Raw genomic sequence first — 21,010 nt, 5'->3', positions numbered from 1 at the left:
CCAGCTCTGTCCCCTGCACACCCTAACCCAAACTCAGTCTTTACTCCCAGCCCTGTCCCCTGCACACTCTAACCCAAACTCAGCCCTTACCCTCAGCCCTGTCCCCTGCACACTCTAACCCAAACTCAGCCCTTACCCTCAGCCCTGTCCCCTGCACACCCTAACCCAAACTCAGCCTTTACGCCCAGCCCTGTCCCCAGCACACCCTAACCCAAACTCAGCCCTGTCCCCCAGCTCTGTCCCCTGCACACCCTAACCCAAACTCAGTCTTTACTCCCAGCCCTGTCCCCTGCACACTCTAACCCAAACTCAGCCCTTACCCTCAGCCCTGTCCCCTGCACACTCTAACCCAAACTCAGCCCTTACCCTCAGCCCTGTCCCCTGCACACCCTAACCCAAACTCAGCCTTTACTCCCAGCCCCCTATATGGCATGTCTGACTTTCTGATTTGTAAATTTACCGCAGTTCCCAACATTGACCAGCAGGTGGTAATGATACTCTCTTCTCAGACAGTAAATGACCACCAGTCAGCTACATTTATTTTGTTAGGAGGGGATGGAAAAGCATTGAGACTATTTGTCATGGAAGCAATTTCACTCATTTACTCATGTGAATGGGTCCAAAGAGATAAGAGAAGCTAATATTGATCGGCACTGTTAAATCTTTACAGCTCAGGATAATATGACTATAATTAAAGAACATCACTACCATCTGCTGGCTGGATCGGTCTTCTGATTTGAATTGAAACAGTTTTTAGAACTTTAGAGATGATTAACTAAAATATGATGATAGAAGACAGCACCATGCTGTATGACAGCATAAACCCTCTAATGTTGCTCACTAGTTAACAAAGTCACAAACCCTGACCATTTTTACATTTTACCAGATGCTCTGTAGTGAGTCCATTCATTTTCATACTTTTTTTAGTAATTGAAACCACAACTCTGGCATTGCAAGCGCTATGCTCTACCAACTGAGTTACATTCTTAAAATCTGATTTGAACCCTAAACCACACTGCTAACCTTATGCCTAACCTTAAACTTAAATTAAGATCAGAAATGTACATTTCTGTTTTCATGACATTTTACGATAGGCCTATAGACAATTTAGACTTTGTGACTGGGTTTTCTAATAACCAGAGAGGCTGGGGGGAGGAGTTTACTCCAAGTACCTGTGTAAATGTGAAGGTGAAAGTTGTGTCTCAGTTTAGACCTGAAGTGTAGATTGTTCTGTAAAACGTGTAGATATGCACATATAGTCACTATTAGAGTGGTTATAGATTTAAATCAACTATTTTGAATGTGAAGTGGAGGACGTGAAGACCAGTAAAGGTAAGAGGAGATCTCAGTATATTTCACTTTCCAAACTAGACACAACAGTCCTGTTTTAAAACAATGAGGACTGGAGAAAGAGGAAGTGATGTTTGTATCTGTGTGATTGAGCAAAAGAGAGAATTTGATGAATGGTAATGATGTAAATATGAATGTTTTCTCTTTTTATTGCAGTTAAAATGGCAGAGTCCAGAGTTCATAGTAAGTCACCATGCTATAATTAATGATTAACTTTTCTTTCATGTATCTGGGAGAACAGAACTAAACCAACTATTGAAAATGAAATGTGTTTGTGGTTTTATTTCTCTTTGTGTAAATGTGTGTCTGGAGGAAATGTGTTTGTAACATGAGGAGTTGTAGCTGAGTTTGTGTCTGTGAGAAACAGCTCTACTGCTCCACAGTGACCTCTCCCTCCAAACATCTCTTTATTATAGAACCCATTTAATCCAGTCGGACACAATACGGAACAAAATAAACCTTTTGTACTTTACTGGCTCTAGAGAAGTTAAAGTTGTACATATCAACAAATTAGTTGGGCTCCTGAGTGGTGCAGCGGTCTAAGGTACTGCATCTCAGTGTGAGAGGCGTCTCTACAGACTCTGGTTCAACTCCAGGCTGTATCACAACCAGCCATGATTGGGAGTCCCATAGGGTAGAGCACAATTGGTCCAGTGTCATCCGGGGTAGGCTGTCATTGTAAATAAGAATTTGTTCTTAACTGACTTGCCTCGTTAAATAAATAAAATATGTATCCAGAGCAATTAGGATTAAGGGCATATCAACAAATGTTTTCCTAGTTTCCTCAGGGATTCAAACCAGCGACGTTTGGGTTACTGGCCCAATGGTCTTAAGTGCTAGGCTACCTGCCAAACATTTCTGACTAATGGGAAAATACAGTGCCTCTAATTTATTCTATATATTTAGTCATAGCAGATCCTTTTCTTTCTTCATATTTTGTTATTTCAGGGGGAATTGGCCATGTATAGACCCATAAACTGAATAAGTATAATAATTGAACTGATATGTAATGTTATTAGGTTTGTTTAGTGTCTCTTGCACAATGGTAGACCTGGTTAGTATGAATGTTGAGGCTTGGACACTGGGGTAGACCTGTTTTATATGAGTATGCCCATGGATTTCCCTGGTTTATAATGGGGTGTAGGGATACACAAGGTTCATACAGGTAATGGGGCTGGATGGACGTCTATTGCCCATTCAAATCCTTTCTGGCAACAACGTTTGTGGTATAAAAAAGAGATGGGGGCTGGGGCACATGTGTTATACCACTGTAATATTACTTTATCTATGAAATGATTAGTGTATAGAGGTCAGATGTCACAGGACTAAAACATGCTGATAACAGGGTTGGGGTGTGCAGCGAATAGCTGGATATAGGTTACTGTTGGTGACTTGGGGAATACAGGACTAAGGAAAGTGGGTAACAGGGCTGAGATAGGAAAGTAACAGGGATGAGGTGTATTGGCAAAGGAACTGGGGTCTTGAGTAACACACAGGTCATTTAGGGCCAGGATATGCCTGGATCTGTACTTGATTGTATAGATTTGAGGGTATTGGCATGTGGGTGTCAGGGTTAGGGCATGGGGGTAACAGGGCTGGGGTGTGTGGGTCATTGAGTTTAGGTGTGTGGGTAAGTGGGCTGAGGTATATAGATATTGAGGTTGAGGAATAGGGGTAAATATCTGTTCATGTTATTATAGGCAGAGCACTCATAAAACATACTTTTAAATAAATAAATACATAAATAATCAAAATGGATGACATGTTAGGCTTACTAGTGGCATAAGATTTGCATAGTGGCATGTCTGGGAAAGATGTGGGAACAAATGGGATAATATCATTCTAGATTTGTAGCATCACATTCTTCTATGACATAAATACTTTCCTTCAAATGAATATGTCTGTCTGGGATTGTGTGAGTTGTATTTTAGAATTGACATGGTCCTGGTTGTTGTATGTCTATTGTAGTTTTTCATTCAGCTGTGTTTATAAATGTACTGAGAGTATTTGTGTTCCTGACACAGATGATGTCATTAAACATGAAATGTTCTCTCTTTCTGAACAGCTCAGTTTAAACTCACCTCAGAAGACTATGTGGAGGCTGATGTTGGTAAAGAGGTCACCCTCCCCTGTCACCTCTCACCTGACACCAGTGCTGTTGCCACGACGATCAGGTGGTTTAAAGGGACAGAGTGTATTTACCTGTATCAGAATGGCCAGGTGACAGAGAGGAGTGGCTATGAGGGCAGAGTGAGTCTGATCACCCAGGAGCTGGAGAGAGGCAACGTGTCTCTGAGGCTGAGAGACTACAGGAGGTCAGATAGAGGAGTCTACATATGTCAGGTCATCCATGGAGAACAGAAGGAGGAGGCTGCAGTGGGTTTATGGGATATAGGAGGTAAGTGTTCTATAACTCCAGTAATGTTTCTAAACACCTAAACAACAGCAATAACAACCAGTCTCTTTCCCTGTACAGAACACTTCTACTTTCTCATGGAGGTAGGAGTTCATAGTAGGAGTTACAGATGAATAGACTAGATTCATTCTGAATATCAACTAGTTACAATGCATATTACCATCACTCTGAGCTTTGAGCTTGTCCTAAAGCATTAGAACCATTCCAACATTACTGTCACGTCCCTTGATTGTCATTAATAATGAATGTGATGAACACTCATACCCCTCTGATGTATATCACATCACTATGGTATTTGAGAGGATCATGTGACAGATGGTGATTTGAAGGTAATGATAATAACTAATACATTCTGTTTTACATGATCATTATTCATGACTCTCCATCTTGGATAATGGATGATCAGGATGGGGTGAGTAATTACTTATTTGTCTGTTTTGTTTATTGACAACCAATAACACAAGACAAAGAACAGACCAGAGTGTTAATCTGATACTATAAAAACTACAGGCCTTGTGAACAGCAGTGTGTCTTCTTCAAGGCTACAAATTAAATCAGTTTCTTTACATTTATCAATACTCTCCCCAAATGTTCTCAAGGTAGGTTGGATTAAGATGTATAGATGTTCTTCAAATTATCCAGAATTTTCATGTCATAGATCTCCTACAATATATCTGCCATAGAGGTCAACATTTCACATAGTCCTCCTACAATATATCTGCCATAGAGGTCAACATTTCACATAGTCCTCCTACAATATATCTGCCATAGAGATCAACATTTCACATAGTCCTCCCACAATATATCTGCCATAGAGGTCAACATTTCACATAGTCCTCCTACAATATATCTGCCATAGAGGTCAACATTTCACATAGTCCTCCTACAATATATCTGCCATAGAGGTCAACATTTCACATAGTCCTCCCACAATATATCTGCCATAGAGATCAACATTTCACATAGTCCTCCCACAATATATCTGCCATAGAGGTCAACATTTCACATAGTCCTCCTACAATATATCTGCCATAGAGGTCAACATTTCAGAGGGGTTTAGTTAAATGCGGAAGACACATTTCAGTTGAAAACATTGTTGGACAACTGACTAGGTATCCCCCTTTCCTTTCCTTTACCTTTCACAAAGCCCTCCGTCAGTATATCTATCATAGAGATCAATATTTCAAATAGTACTCCCACAATATATCTGCCATAGAGGTCAACATTTCACATAGTCCTCCCACAATATATCTGCTATAGAGGTTAATATTTCACATTGTCCTCCCACAATATATCTGCCATAGAGATCAACATTTCACATAGTCCTCCCACAATATATCTGCTATAGAGGTCTACATTTCACATAGTCCTCCCACAATATATCTGCTATAGAGGTTAATATTTCACATAGTCCTCCTACAATATATCTGCCATAGAGGTCAACATTTCACATAGTCCTCCCACAATATATCTGCTATAGAGGTTAATATTTCACATAGTCCTCCTACAATATATCTCCCATAGAGGTCAACATTTCACATAGTCCTCCCACAATATATCTGCCATAGAGGTCAACATTTCACATAGTCCTCTCACAATATATCTGCTATAGAGGTCTACATTTCACATAGTCCTCTCACAATATATCTACTATGGTGCTCAACATTTCACACTCCAAAATGAACATGGAATCAGCTTGAGTTCAGTTTGATGTCCTAGTATGAAGCATTCTGTGATGTTTAGACTGTTCCAATAGTAGCACTGCTGACATCCCTTTCCCTAGATGTACATTAGTAATGAATGTGATGAACAGTCATATCAATATGATGTATGGTATTTGATTGAATTATGTAATGAGATAGAAATTCAATGAACAATAATAACTAATACATTCTGTTTTACATGATCATTATTCATGACTCTCCATCTTGGATAATGGATGATCAGTACGGGGTGAGTAATTACTTATTTGTCTGTTTTGTTTATTGACAACCAATAACACAAGACAAAGAACAGACCAGAGTGTTAATCTGATACTATAAAAACTACAGGCCTTGTGAACAGCAGTGTGTCTTCTTCAAGGCTACAAATTAAATAAGTTTCTTTACATTTATCAATACTCTCCCCAAATGTTCTCAAGGTAGGTTGGATTAACATGTATAGATGTTCTTCAAATTATCCAGAATGTTCATATCATAGATCTCCTACAAAATATCTGCCATAGAGGTCAACATTTCACATAGTCCTCCCACAATATATCTGCCATAGAGATCAACATTTCACATAGTCCTCCCACAATATATCTGCCAAAGAGGTCAACATTTCACATAGTCCTCCCACAATATATCTGCCAAAGAGGTCAACATTTCACATAGTCCTCCCACAATATATCTGCCATAGAGATCAACATTTCACATAGTCCTCCCACAATATATCTGCTATAGAGGTTAATATTTCACATAGTCCTCCCACAATATATCTGCCATAGAGGTCAACATTTCACATAGTCCTCCCACAATATATCTGCCATAGAGGTCAACATTTCACATAGTCCTCCTACAATATATCTGCCAAAGAGGTCAACATTTCACATAGTCCTCCTACAATATTTCTGCCATATAGCTCAACATTTCACACGTTAAAATTAAAATAGAATCATCTTGAATTTAGCTTGATGTCTTATTATGAAGCATTCAGTCATTCTCAGACTGCTCACATAGTAGTGCTGCTTACATCTCTTTCCCTAGATGTACATTAGTAATGAATGTGATGAACAGTCATTCCAATATGATGTATGGTATTTCATTAAATTATGTAATGAGATAGAAATTCAACGAACAATAATAACTAATGCATTCTGTTTTACATGATCATTATTCATGACTCTCCATCTTGGATAATGAATGATCAGAATCAGGTGAGTAATTACTTATTTGTCTGTTTTGTTTATTGACAACCAATAACACAAGACAAAGACAGACCAGAGTGTTAATCTGATACTATAAAAACTACAGGCCTTGTGAACAGCAGTGTGTCTTCTTCAAGGCTACAAATTAAATCAGTTTCTTTACATTTATCAATACTCTCCCCAAATGTTCTCAAGGTAGGTTGGATTAAGATGTATAGATGTTCTTCAAATTATCCAGAATTTACATATCATAGATCTCCTACAATATATCTGCCATAGAGGTCAACATTTCAAATAGTCCTCCCACAATATATCTGCCATAGAGGTCAACATTTCACATAGTCCTCCTACAATATATCTGCCATAGAGCTCAACATTTCACATAGTCCTCCTATAATATATCTGCCATAGAGATCAACATTTCACATAGTCCTCCTACAATATATCTGCCATAGAGGTCAACATTTCACATAGTCCTCCCACAATATATCTGCCATAGAGCTCAACATTTCACATAGTCCTCCTATAATATATCTGCCATAGAGGTCAATATTTCACATAGTCCTCCTACAATATATCTGCCATATAGCTCAACATTTCACATAGTCCTCCTACAATATATCTGCCATATAGCTCAACATTTCACACGTTAAAATTAAAATAGAATCATCTTGAATTTAGCTTGATGTCTTATTATGAAGCATTCCGTTATTCTCAGACTGCTCACATAGTAGTGCTGCTTACATCTCTTTCCCTAGATGTACATTAGTAATGAATGTGATGAACAGTCATTCCAATATGATGAATGGTATTTCATTAAATTATGTAATGAGACAGAAATTCAATGAACAATAATAACTAATACATTCTGTTTTACATGATCATTATTCATGACTCTCCATCTTGGATAATGGATGATCAGAACAACGTGAGTAATTACTTATTTGTCTGTTTTGTTTATTGACAACCAATAACACAAGACAAAGAACAGACCAGAGTGTTAATCTGATACTATAAAACTACAGGCCTTGTGAACAGCAGTGTGTCTTCTTCAAGGCTACAAATTAAATCAGTTTCTTTACATTTATCAATACTCTCCCCAAATGTTCTCAAGGTAGGTTGGATTAAGATGTATAGAAGTTCTTCAAATTATCCAGAATTTTCATATCATAGATCTCCCACAATATATCTGCTATAGAGCTCAACATTTCAGAGAGGTTGAGTTAAATGCAGAAAACACATTTCAGTTGAATACATTCAGTTGGACAACTGACTAGGTATCCCCCTTTCCTTTCCCTTTCACATAGTTCTCCCACAATATATCAGCCAAAGAGGTCAACATTTCACATAGTCCTCCCACAATATACCAGCCATAGAGGTCAACATTTCACATAGTCCTACCAGAATGTATCTGCCATAGAGGTCAATATTTCACATAGTCCTCCTACAATATATCTGCCATAGAGGTCAACATTTCACATAGTCCTCCTACAATATATCTGCTATAGAGGTCAACATATCACACTCCAAAATGAAGATGGAATCAGCATGAATTCAGTTTGATGTCCTAGTATGAAGCATTCTGTGATGTTTAGACTGTTCCAATAGTAGCACTGCTTACATCCCTTTCACTAGATGTACATTAGCAATAATTTAGTGAACATCGATAAAATGTATGGTATTTGATTGAATAATGTAATGTGACTGAAAATTAGATTGAATGTAGCTTTAATAACTCATACATTTTGTTATACATTATCAATATTCATTCCTCTCCATCTTGGATAATGGATGATCAGGAGCAATACCATAAACCTCCCACAATATATCTGCCATATAGCTCAACATTTCATACATCAAAATTAACATGGAATCAGCTTGAATTTAGCTTGATGTCTTATTATGAAGCATTCAGTCATTCTCAGTCTGCTCACATAGTAGTGCTGCTTCCATCCCTTTCCCTAGATGTACATTAGTAATGAATGTGATGAACAGTCATTCCAATATGATGTATGGTATTTAATTAAATTATATAATGAGACAGAAATTCAATGAACAATAATAACTAATACATTCTGTTTTACATGATCATTATTCATGACTCTCCATCTTGGATAATGGATGATCAGATTTCGGTGAGTAATTACTTATTTGTCTGTTTTGTTTATTGACAACCAATAACACAAGACAAAGAACAGACCAGAGTGTTAATCTGACACTATAAAAACTACAGGCCTTGTGAACAGCAGTGTGTCTTCTTCATGGCTACAAATTAAATCAGTTTCTTTACATTTATCAATACTCTCCCCACATGTTCTCAAGGTAGGTTGGATTAAGATGTATAGATGTTCTTTAAACTATCCAGAATGTTCACATCATAGTCCTCCTACAAAATATCTGCCATAGAGGTCAACATTTCACATAGTCCTCCCACAATATATCTACCATAGAGGTGAACATTTCACATAGTCCTCCTACAATATATCTGCCATAGAGGTGAACATTTCACATAGTCCTCCTACAATATATCTGCCATAGAGGTCAACATTTCACATAAACGTCCCACAATATATCTGCTATAGAGCTCAACATTTCAGAGGGGTTGAGTTAAATGCGGAAGACACATTTCAGTTGAATACATTCAGTTGGACAACTGACTAGGTATCCCCCTTTCCTTTCCCTTTCACATTGTTCTCCCACAATAAATCTGCCATAGAGGTCAACATTTCACATAGTCCTCCCACAATTTCTCTGCCATAGAGGTCAACATTTCACATAGTCCTCCCACAATATATCTGCCATAGAGGTCAACATTTCACATAGTCCTCCCACAATATATCAGCCATAGAAGTCAACATTTCACATAGTCCTGCCAGAATGTATCTGCCATAGAGGTCAATATTTCACATAGTCCTCCTACAATATATCTGCCATAGAGGTCAACATTTCACATTGTCCTCCCACAATATATCTGCCATAGAGGTCAACATTTCACATAGTCCTCCTACAATATATCTGCCATAGAGATCAACATTTCACATAGTCCTCCTACAATATATCTGCTATGGTGCTCAACATTTCACACTCCAAAATGAACATGGAATCAGCTTTAATTCAGTTTGATGTCCTAGTATGAAGCATTCTGTGATGTTTAGACTGTTCCAATAGGAGCACTGCTTACATCCCTTTCCCTAGATGTACATTAGTAATGAATGTGATGAACAGTCATTCCAATATGATGTATAGTATTTCATTAAATTATGTAATGAGACAGAAATTCAATGAACAATAATAACTAATGCATTCTGTTTTACATGATCATTATTCATGACTCTCTATCTTGGATAATGGATGATCAGAACAACGTGAGTAATTACTTATTTGTCTGTTTTGTTTATTGACAACCAATAACACAAGACAAAGAACAGACCAGAGTGTTAATCTGATACTATAAAACTACAGGCCTTGTGAACAGCAGTGTGTCTTCTTCAAGGCTACAAATTAAATCAGTTTCTTTACATTTATCAATACTCTCCCCAAATGTTCTCAAGGTAGGTTGGATTAAGATGTCAGATGTTCTTCAAATTCTACTGAATGTATATTCCATAGAACCCTGCCTCCTGACACAATATCCTGTATCTGCCATAGAGCCCAATGCTGCTTATCACAAACAATGAACATAATCATTTGATCAGAGATAACCAATAACTAAACAACATTATTTATGAAGTTCACCAGATCTCATTGGTGCCCTACATGAGGGACGCTTGAGTGACAGGAGAAATCTGATTGGTCCTGTTTGTTCTGTACATAATGATGTTGTCATGACTTCCGCCGAGGTCGGTCCTTCTCCTTGTTCGGGTGGCGTTCGGATGTCGACGTCCCCATCTTTCTAGCCATCGCCGATCCACTTTTCATTTTCCATTTGTTTTGTCTTTGTTTTACACACCTGGTTTCAATTCCCCAACTACATGTTCATTATTTAACCCTCTGTTTTCCCCATGGTTTTTGTGCGTGATTGTTTTATGTACAGTGAGGGAAAAAAGTATTTGATCCCCTGCTGATTTTGTACGTTTGCCCACTGACAAAGAAATGATCAGTCTATAATTTTAATGGTTTATTTGAACAGTGAGAGACAGAATAACAACAACAAAATCCAGAGAAACGCATGTCAAAAATGTTATAAAATGATTTGCATTTTGACCAGTTCTCTATGTTGTGTTACAGTGGGAGGAGAGACCTCAGATACAGACCCCACACTTCCACTGAGGAGGAGAAACAGCATGGATATAATTCCTCCACTTAGTGAGTTATGGATGTAGATTATATTATATTTGACACTGTTGTACATCCTCCAGAGAGTCAGTGTGTTGATCAGTGCTGTGTGTTGTGTTGCAGTGGGAGGAGAGAGCAGCAGTCCAGACTCCCCAAATATCCAGAGAGAGACAAGAGTAAAAAGAGGAGGAAGAGAGGGAAGAAGGATGAGTTGGATGAGACAACTGTTTTGTGTAGGGGTTAGAGAGGATACTAGTTAGAGAGACAACTGTTTTGTGTAGGGGTTAGAGAGGATACTAGTTAGAGAGACAACTGTTTTGTGTAGGGGTTAGAGAGGAGACTAGTTAGAGACAACTGTTTTGTGTAGGGGTTAGAGAGGAGACTAGTTAGAGAGACAACTGTTTTGTGTAGGGGTTAGAGAGGATACTAGTTAGAGAGACAACTGTTTTGTGTAGGGGTTAGAGAGGAGACTAGTTAGAGACAACTGTTTTGTGTAGGGGTTAGAGAGGAGACTAGTTAGAGAGACAACTGTTTTGTGTAGGGGTTAGAGAGGATACTAGTTAGAGAGACAACTGTTTTGTGTAGGGGTTAGAGAGGAGACTAGTTAGAGACAACTGTTTTGTGTAGGGGTTAGAGAGGATACTAGTTAGAGACAACTGTTTTGTGTAGGGGTTAGAGAGGAGACTAGTTAGAGACAACTGTTTTGTGTAGGGGTTAGAGAGGAGACTAGTTAGAGACAACTGTTTTGTGTAGGGGTTAGAGAGGAGACTAGTTAGAGAGACAACTGTTTTGTGTAGGGGTTAGAGAGGAGACTAGTTAGAGACAACTGTTTTGTGTAGGGGTTAGAGAGGAGACTAGTTAGAGAGACAACTGTTTTGTGTAGGGGTTAGAGAGGAGACTAGTTAGAGACAACTGTTTTGTGTAGGGGTTAGAGAGGATACTAGTTAGAGACAACTGTTTTGTGTAGGGGTTAGAGAGGAGACTAGTTAGAGACAACTGTTTTGTGTAGGGGTTAGAGAGGAGACTAGTTAGAGACAACTGTTTTGTGTAGGGGTTAGAGAGGAGACTAGTTAGAGAGACAACTGTTTTGTGTAGGGGTTAGAGAGGAGACTAGTTAGAGACAACTGTTTTGTGTAGGGGTTAGAGAGGAGACTAGTTAGAGAGACAACTGTTTTGTGTAGGGGTTAGAGAGGATACTAGTTAGAGAGACAACTGTTTTGTGTAGGGGTTAGAGAGGAGACTAGTTAGAAACAACTGTTTTGTGTAGGGGTTAGAGAGGATACTAGTTAGAGACAACTGTTTTGTGTAGGGGTTAGAGAGGATACTAGTTAGAGAGACAACTGTTTTGTGTAGGGGTTAGAGAGGAGACTAGTTAGAGAGACAACTGTTTTGTGTAGGGGTTAGAGAGGAGACTAGTTAGAGACAACTGTTTTGTGTAGGGGTTAGAGAGGATACTAGTTAGAGACAACTGTTTTGTGTAGGGGTTAGAGAGGAGACTAGTTAGAGACAACTGTTTTGTGTAGGGGTTAGAGAGTATACTAGTTAGAGACAACTGTTTTGTGTAGGGGTTAGAGAGGAGACTAGTTAGAGACAACTGTTTTGTGTAGGGGTTAGAGAGGAGACTAGTTAGAGACAACTGTTTTGTGTAGGGGTTAGAGAGGATACTAGTTAGAGAGACAACTGTTTTGTGTAGGGGTTAGAGAGGAGACTAGTTAGAGACAACTGTTTTGTGTAGGGGTTAGAGAGGATACTAGTTAGAGAGACAACTGTTTTGTGTAGGGGTTAGAGAGGAGACTAGTTAGAGACAACTGTTTTGTGTAGGGGTTAGAGAGGAGACTAGTTAGAGACAACTGTTTTGTGTAGGGGTTAGAGAGGAGACTAGTTAGAGAGACAACTGTTTTGTGTAGGGGTTAGAGAGGAGACTAGTTAGAGACAACTGTTTTGTGTAGGGGTTAGAGAGGAGACTAGTTAGAGAGACAACTGTTTTGTGTAGGGGTTAGAGAGGAGACTAGTTAGAGAGAATCCCACTGTATTTTCCGCCACTGTGAGAGAAACATAGGAGTGTTATTATTTTACTACAGTCACACTGTTGTTTTCTATTTGCTGACCTTCATCAATCAAAGTTCATCAGGATACTGCTGTTGTTATGATGTTATGTTTCAAGTTGAAACCTTAAACATATCTCTACAGTACTCACTAGTGGACAGACAGGCAACGCTCTGCTCACGTAAGATTTGGTTCAGGGTTCAGAGGTCACAGTGAAGGATTGATGAGTGATACATGTGTTTATTATGGTCTGTTAGTTGAGCCCATTACCCAGTGGGTAGTAATCAGGGATGTGGATGTAGCTTCCAGTTACCACGGTGACGTCTCATATTGATGCTGGGAATCTATCCCAATGGAACTCTGATACCACATGAGACTGATATTGTTGAAATAAAGAAATTGAACTTTGTAAGACATCAGTGTTTGGACATTGTTTGTCTTGGATGATTCTCTACAGTACAGAGCTGAGGTGTCAACACTTATCTGTCAACACTGAGCTGTCAACAGTAGGCTGGTCTCTCTCTTTACCTGATACTACTACTAGTACTACCAACTACTACTACTACTACTACTGCTACTACTACCGCTACTACTACTACCAACTACTACTACTACTACTACTACTACTACTACTACTACTACTACTACTACTACTACTACTACTACTGCTGCTACTACTACTACTACTGCCGCTACTACTACTACTACTGCCGCTACTACTACTACCAAGTACTACTACTACTAGTACTACCAACTTCTACTACTACTACCACTAATAGTACTACTACTACTACTACTACTACTACTATTACTACTACCGCTACCGCTACTACTACCACTAATAGTACTACTACTACTACTACTACTACTACTACTACTACTATTACTACTACTACTACTGCTACTACTGGTACCAACTACTGCTACTACTGGTTCCAACTACTGCTACTACTGGTACCAACTACTGCTACTACTACTACTAATACTACTACCAACTACTACTACTAATAATACTACACACTACTACTAATACTACTACCAACTACTACTACTAGTAACTGCTACTACTACTACTACTACTACCTACTGTTGCTACTACTGCTACTACTACTGCTACTACTGCTACTACTATTACTACTGCTACTGCTACTACCAACTACTGCTACTGCTACTACTACTACTAACTACCACTACTAATACTACTACCAACTACTACTACTACTAACTACCACTACTAATACTACTACCAACTACTACTACTACTACCAACTACTACTAATACTACTACCAACTACTACTAATTCTACTACTAATACCAACTACTACTACTCCTACTATTACTGCCACTACTGCTAATACTACTACTACTGCTAATGCTACTGCTACTACTACTGCTACTAAAACTCTAGGACAGCAGTTTGAGAAGACCAGAGGAAGTGATGGAGCATCAGTCTGAATGCAGATGCCCATATGACTGATCGGTGAGTAATTAAATATACCTGCAGTAACCTTCTCTGACCACCAGATGTCTCTGTTACACCACCAGAGGAGCAGGAGGAACCATGAGGACTATAGGAGTAGCAGTTGACCTTTCAACACCTGACTCCAATACTTGATTCCAACTATTTTGATTTGATAACAAAACAGACACACAGAGAAATATAAGTATTATGTTGCTTGTTTTACTATATAGAAAGAGTTTTGTTTCTTTGTATCACACATAGTATATGTTACCTCAACAATATTGTGTTAAATTAGTATCATTAAATACCATATAAGTGGTTATGTTGTACAGTAGTAAGCACACTTTGGATTACATTTTCTGTCCCCCCAAAAATACCTTGATACTCACAATATAGCGTGAATAATGTTGTTACTTTTCATTTACGATGTATGTAAGATGTCTCCTTTTAAATGTTCTGGTTATTAAGTGGAGCTTTGTCCTTTCAGAGGGCTGTTTTTACATCAGAAACTGTGGTCCTTAGTAATCGGGGAGGGAACAGTCTAAGGTTGGCCATGGAAAAGTAAAACCTGTATTGTTTTGGTATTACAATACTTTACAACTGTTGGAAATGGTATCTCACAGAAGCACCATAAAGGAAAACATTAAAGAGCAGAAGTACAGTACTGTACGATCCAATAAATAAATAACACACTGTAAACCAATCGAATCACTTACTGTGACCTTTACCTCCAAATATAATTTCCAGTGTCTCTGATGACCAGTGTCCACACCTCCACTTCCAGAGAGAGAGAGAGAGAGAGAGAGAGAGAGGTGGTCAATAGACATACAACAACCAGGACCATGTCAATTCTAAAATACAACACACACAATCCCAGACAGACATATTCATTTGAAGGAAAGTATATATGTCATAGAAGAATGTGATGCTACAATCTAGAATGATGTTATCCCATTTGTTCCCACATCTTTCCCAGACATGCCACTATGCAAATCTTATGCCATTAGTAAGCCTAACATGTCCTCCATTTTGCTTTTTTTTATTATTATTTTAAAGTAAGTTTTATTCTTGGTCACAACTGTGACAGAGTGCTCTGCCTATATGCAACGCCCTGGCCATAGAGAGGGGTTTTTGTTCTTTATTTTGGTTAGGCCAGGGTGTTACATTGGGTGGGCGTTCTATGTTCTTTTTCTATGTTTTTGTATTTCTTTGTTTTGGGCCGTGTGTGGCTCCCAATCAGGCACAGCTGAAGTTCGTTGTTGTTGATTGGGAGTCACACATAAGTGCATGTTTTTCCGTTGGGGTTTTGTGGGTAATTGTTTCTGTCATTGTGTTTCACCTGACAGGACTGTTTGGCTGTCAGTTTCTTGTTTTGTAATTGTATAGTGTTCCGTTTAAGAATTAAATATGATGAACACTAACTCCGCTGCGTTTTGGTCCACTCTCTCTCACGGCAGTCGTTACAGAATTACCCACCAAACAAGGACCAAGCAGCGGAGGAAGGAGCAGCGCCAGGAGGAGCAAGGATCCTGGACCAGGGAGAGAAGGGACTGGACATGGGAGGACATCCTGGACGGCAAGGGATCCTACACTTGGGAAGAGATCCTGGTCGGAAGGGATCGCCTCCCATGGGAACAGGTAGAGGCACTCAGAAGAGTGGAGGCAGCAGGAAAGAAGGGCCAACGGCAATGGTATGAGGGAACACGGCTGGGAAGGAAGCCCGAGAGGCAGCCCCGTGGGCACACGGGAGTGTGGCAGAGTCAGGTTGGAGACCTGAGCCAGCTCCCCATGCTTACAGGAGGCAGCGCAGTATTGGTCAGACACCGTGTTATGCGGTAAAGCGCACGGTGTCCCCAGTACGCGTGGAGAGCCCGGTGCGCTACATCCCAGCTCCTAACATCTGCCGGGGGAGGTTGGGCATCGAGCCAGGACGGGTTGTGCAGGACTTGCGCTCTAGACCTCAAGTGCGTCTTCTGGACCCAGAGCCAGAGCCGCCCGCCAGTCAGGAGCTGCCAGAGCCGCCCGCCAGTCAGGAGCTGCCAGAGCCGCCCGCCAGTCAGGAGCTGCCAGAGCCGCCCGCCTGTACGGAGCTGCCAGAGTGGCCCGCCTGTACGGAGCTGCCAGAGTGGCCCGCCTGTACGGAGCTGCCAGAGTGGCCCGCCTGTTCGGGGCTGCCAGAGTGGCCCGCCTGTTCGGAGCTGCCAGAGTGGCCCGCCGGTCCGGATCTGCCAGGGTCGTCCGCCAGCCGGGCGCAACAAGGGTCGCCCGCCAGCCGGGCGAAGTCAGGGTCGCCCACCAGACCTTCGGCGCGGCCAGGTGCGCCACCTAAGAGGGCGACGCCAAGGGTGGGGCAGAGGCCACGTCCCGCACCTGAGCCGCCGCCGTAGGAAGGCCCACCCGGACCCTCCCCTTCAGTGTCAGGTTTTGCGGCCGGAGTCCGCACCTTGGGGGGGGGGTACTGTAACGCCCTGGCCATAGAGAGGGGTTTTTGTTCTTTATTTTGGTTAGGCCAGGGTGTTACATTGGGTGGGCGTTCTATGTTCTTTTTCTATGTTTTTGTATTTCTTTGTTTTGGGCCGTGTGTGGCTCCCAATCAGGCACAGCTGAAGTTCGTTGTTGTTGATTGGGAGTCACACATAAGTGCATGTTTTTCCGTTGGGGTTTTGTGGGTAATTGTTTCTGTCATTGTGTTTCACCTGACAGGACTGTTTGGCTGTCAGTTTCTTGTTTTGTAATTGTATAGTGTTCCGTTTAAGAATTAAATATGATGAACACTAACTCCGCTGCGTTTTGGTCCCTTCTCTCTCACGGCAGTCGTTACACTATAATAACATGAACAGATATTTACCCCTATTCCTCAACCTCAATATCTCTATACCTCAGCCCACTTACCCACACACCTAAACTCAATGACCCACACACCCCAGCCCTGTTACCCCCATGCCCTAACCCTGACACCCACATGCCAAAACCCTCAAACCTGTACAATCAAGTACAGATACAGGCATATCCTGGCCCTAAATGACCTGTGTGTTACTCAAGACCCCAGTTCCTTTGCCAATACACCTCATCCTGTCACATCCTGACCCTAGTAAGATGTAATTTTCTATAGTAGAGTTGGTCAGGGCGTGACAGGGGGTGTTTTGGGGTTTTCTATGTTTTCTATTTCTATGTTTAGGTTCTGTTTTTTCTATTTCTATGTTGGGATTGTTTGGGGTTGATCTCTAATTGGAGGCAGCTGATCCTCATTGCCTCTGATTAGAGATCATATTTAAGTAGGGGTTTTTCTCTTCCTGTTTTGTGGGTGATTATATTTTGTGAGTGTGTTTGTTCCTCCTGCGTCACGGTTTGTTGTTTTGTCAGTAAGTTTATTCTTTGTCATTGCATTAAGTTTCATGTTTTAAAAAATATGTGGAACGAAACCGACGCTGCATTTTGGTCCGCTCATTCTTATAACAGCCGTGACACATCCCTGTTACTTTCCTGTTACTTTCCTATCTCAACCCACTTTCCATAGGCCTGTATTCACCAAGTCACCAACAGTAACCTATATCCAGCTATTCGCTGCACACCCCAACCCTGTTATCAGCATGTTTTAGTCCTGTGACATCTGACCTGTATACACTAATCATTTCATAGATAAACTAATATTACAGTGGTATAACACATGTGCCTGTCACGATTCCCACCGACGGTGGCGCCCCCTCCTGCTCGGGTGGCGCTCGGCGGTCGTCGTCACCGGCCTATTAGCTGCCACCGATTCCCTTTTGCTTTTCCCTTTTTTTATTTTGTGACACCTGTGGTCAATTAGCCATTAGAGGGGCTATTTAGTTTAGCTGGCCCGCTCCTGTTCGTGCGGGATTAATGATTGTTTCTTGTGAGACGGCTTGTGTTCGTGTCGACGTTGTTGGACGCCGTATGTATTTTCTCCCCTGTGTGTGGGAACATTTGTTTTTTGTGTGAGTGTATATTAAAAACACCACTACCCTGTGTTCGCTGCTTCCTGCGCCTCATTCCTCCTCCACAATTACCAAGCCGTAACAGAATCCCGCACCACGATAGAAGGCATGGAATCAGCGGGAGCAGCGGCCACTCCTCTGCCCTCGATGGAGGAACGCGTACTCCACCACACGACAGTCCTCCATCGCATCGGATCGGCAATGGACCAGATGATGGAGAGGATGGACAGATGGGAGAGAAGTGGTATCCTCTCTCCACCTCCACCTCCCCCGATACAGCCATCTTCGCCTCCCATGACGTCTGGCTCTGGCGCGCTTCGTCTGGCGCTCCCGAGGGAGTACGATGGGGCGGCGGCTGGGTGCCAGGGGTTTTTGCTCCAGCTTGAGCTGTACCTGGCCACCGTCAGACCTGCTCCCACGGGGGAGGAGAGCGTGAGTGCCCTCGTTTCCTGCCTGACGGGCCGAGCTCTGGAGTGGGCTAATGCGGTCTGGAACGGTCCAGACTCGGCGAGGGACCACTACCCGGAGTTCACCCGCCGCTTTCGGGCCGTGTTTGACCACCCTCCGGAAGGAAGAGCGGCGGGTGAACGGCTGTTCCACCTCAGGCAGGAGACGAGGAGTGCCCAGGACTTCGCGCTGGACTTCAGGACCTTGGCTGCTGGGGCGGGGTGGAACGACAGGGCCCTCATAGACCACTACCGCTGCAGTCTCCGGGCAGACGTCCGCAGGGAGCTGGCCTGTCGGGACACAGCTCTGTCCCTGGACAAACTGATAGATATGTCCATACGACTGGACAACTTGCTGGCTGCCCGCGGGCGTTCGGAGAGGGTCCTGCCCGTTCCACCCCCGTGCACCCCCGCCCCTACCCCTATGGAGGTAGGGGGGGCCGTGCCAAGGGGCACTGGAGGAGGTGGCTCCTCCTGCACCAGCCGTGGTCGGAGAGGACACACGGCCGACCGGTGCTGGAGGAGCCAGTCTGGGAGTCGAGATGGTAGGCAGAACATTTCTCGGTCACCTCAGGTGAGTCAGCACCAGATTCACCCAGAACCCCCTGTTGGTCATGTGTTTTTACCTGTTTTGTTTACAAAAATTTTTCCCTCTTCCCAGCATAGGGCGCTAGTCGATTCAGGCGCAGCTGGGAATTTTATGGACCGTGGACTTGCCATTAAGCTGGGCATTCCGCGGGTGCCGATAGATTCCCCTTTCCCCGTGCACTCCCTAGATAGCCGACCATTAGGGTCAGGGCTAGTCAGGGAGTCTACGGTGCCACTGGACATGGTAACGCTGGGGAATCATAAGGAACGCATTCGTTTTTTCCTTATTGACTCGCCTGCGTTTCCGGTGGTGCTGGGGGTCCCCTGGCTGGCTGGTCACAATCCCCGTATTTCGTGGAAACAGGGGGTTCTCCAGGGGTGGTCAGAGGAGTGTTCAGGTAGGTGTCTAGGAGTTTACATAGGTGCCACGTCGGTGGAGAGTCCAGACCAGGTGTCCACCGTGCGCATTCCCCCTGAATACGCCGATTTGGCGATCGCTTTTTGTAAAAAGAGGGCGACTAAATTACCACCTCATCGACAGGGGGATTGTGCGATAGATCTCCAGGTTAACGCTGCGCTTCCCAGGAGTCACGTGTACCCCTTGTCACAGGAGGAGACGGCGGCTATGGAGACATATGTCACGGAATCCCTGGGACAGGGGTACATTCGGCCCTCCATCTCACCCGCTTCCTCGAGTTTCTTTTTTGTGAAGAAAAAGGAGGGAGGTCTGCATCCGTGCATTGATTACCGAGGTCTAAACGCTATTACGGTGGGGTTTAGTTACCCACTACCTCTCATCGCTACGACGGTGGAATCATTTCACGGAGTGCAGTTCTTCACAAAACTGGATCTCAGGAGCGCGTATAATCTGGTGCGCATCAAGAAGGGAGACGAGTGGAAAACTGCCTTTAGTACCACATCAGGCCATTATGAGTACCTCGTCATGCCGTATGGGTTGAAAAATGCTCCAGCCGTCTTTCAATCCTTTGTTGACGAGATTCTCAGGGACCTGCACGGGCAGGGCGTGATTGTATATATCGATGACATTCTGATATATTCCGCCACCCGCTCCGCGCATGTGTCGCTGGTGCGCAAGGTGCTTGGTAGACTGCTGGAGCATGACCTATACGTTAAGGCTGAGAAGTGTGAGTTTTCCAAACGAGCCGTCTCCTTTCTGGGTTATCGCATTTCCACCACGGGGGTGGTGATGGAGTGTGACCGCGTTAAGGCCGTGCGTAATTGGCCGACTCCAACCACGGTGAAGGAGGTGCAGCGGTTTTTAGGCTTTGCCAATTACTACCGGAGGTTTATCCGGGGTTTTGGCCAGGTAGCGGCTCCCATTACCTCACTGCTGAAGGGGGGGCCGGTGCGTTTGCGATGGTCGACGGAGGCAGACGGAGCCTTCAAGAAATTGAAGACGCTGTTCACCGACGCACCCGTGTTGGCGCACCCGGACCCGTCTTTAGCGTTCGTAGTGGTGGACGCATCCGAGGCTGGGGTGGGTGCCGTGCTATCACAGCGCTCGGGTGCGCCATTGAAACTCCGCCCCTGCGCTTTCT

General features: G+C 42.7%; 2 long non-coding RNA genes across 2 annotated transcripts in view; one reads left to right on the top strand and one right to left on the bottom strand.

Moving 5' to 3' along the window:
- LOC123730419 (uncharacterized) overlaps positions 1 to 21,010 on the bottom strand; it is a 59,374-nt gene that overhangs the window by 34,435 nt on the left and 3,929 nt on the right. Inside the window, exon 3 of the long non-coding RNA XR_006761818.1 lies at positions 15,175 to 15,235. This is a non-coding gene — a long non-coding RNA (uncharacterized lncRNA). The remainder of the gene's footprint in view (positions 1 to 15,174; positions 15,236 to 21,010) is intronic.
- LOC123730418 (uncharacterized) lies at positions 7,141 to 9,487 on the top strand. The gene is made up of 2 exons (XR_006761817.1): positions 7,141 to 7,602; positions 8,804 to 9,487. It is a non-coding gene; the product is annotated as an uncharacterized lncRNA (long non-coding RNA).

The sequence above is a fragment of the Salmo salar genome, chromosome ssa24 (assembly GCF_905237065.1).
Source record: "Salmo salar chromosome ssa24, Ssal_v3.1, whole genome shotgun sequence".
Lineage (NCBI taxonomy): Eukaryota > Metazoa > Chordata > Actinopteri > Salmoniformes > Salmonidae > Salmo > Salmo salar.
This window is presented reverse-complemented; position numbering and strand designations above follow the sequence as displayed.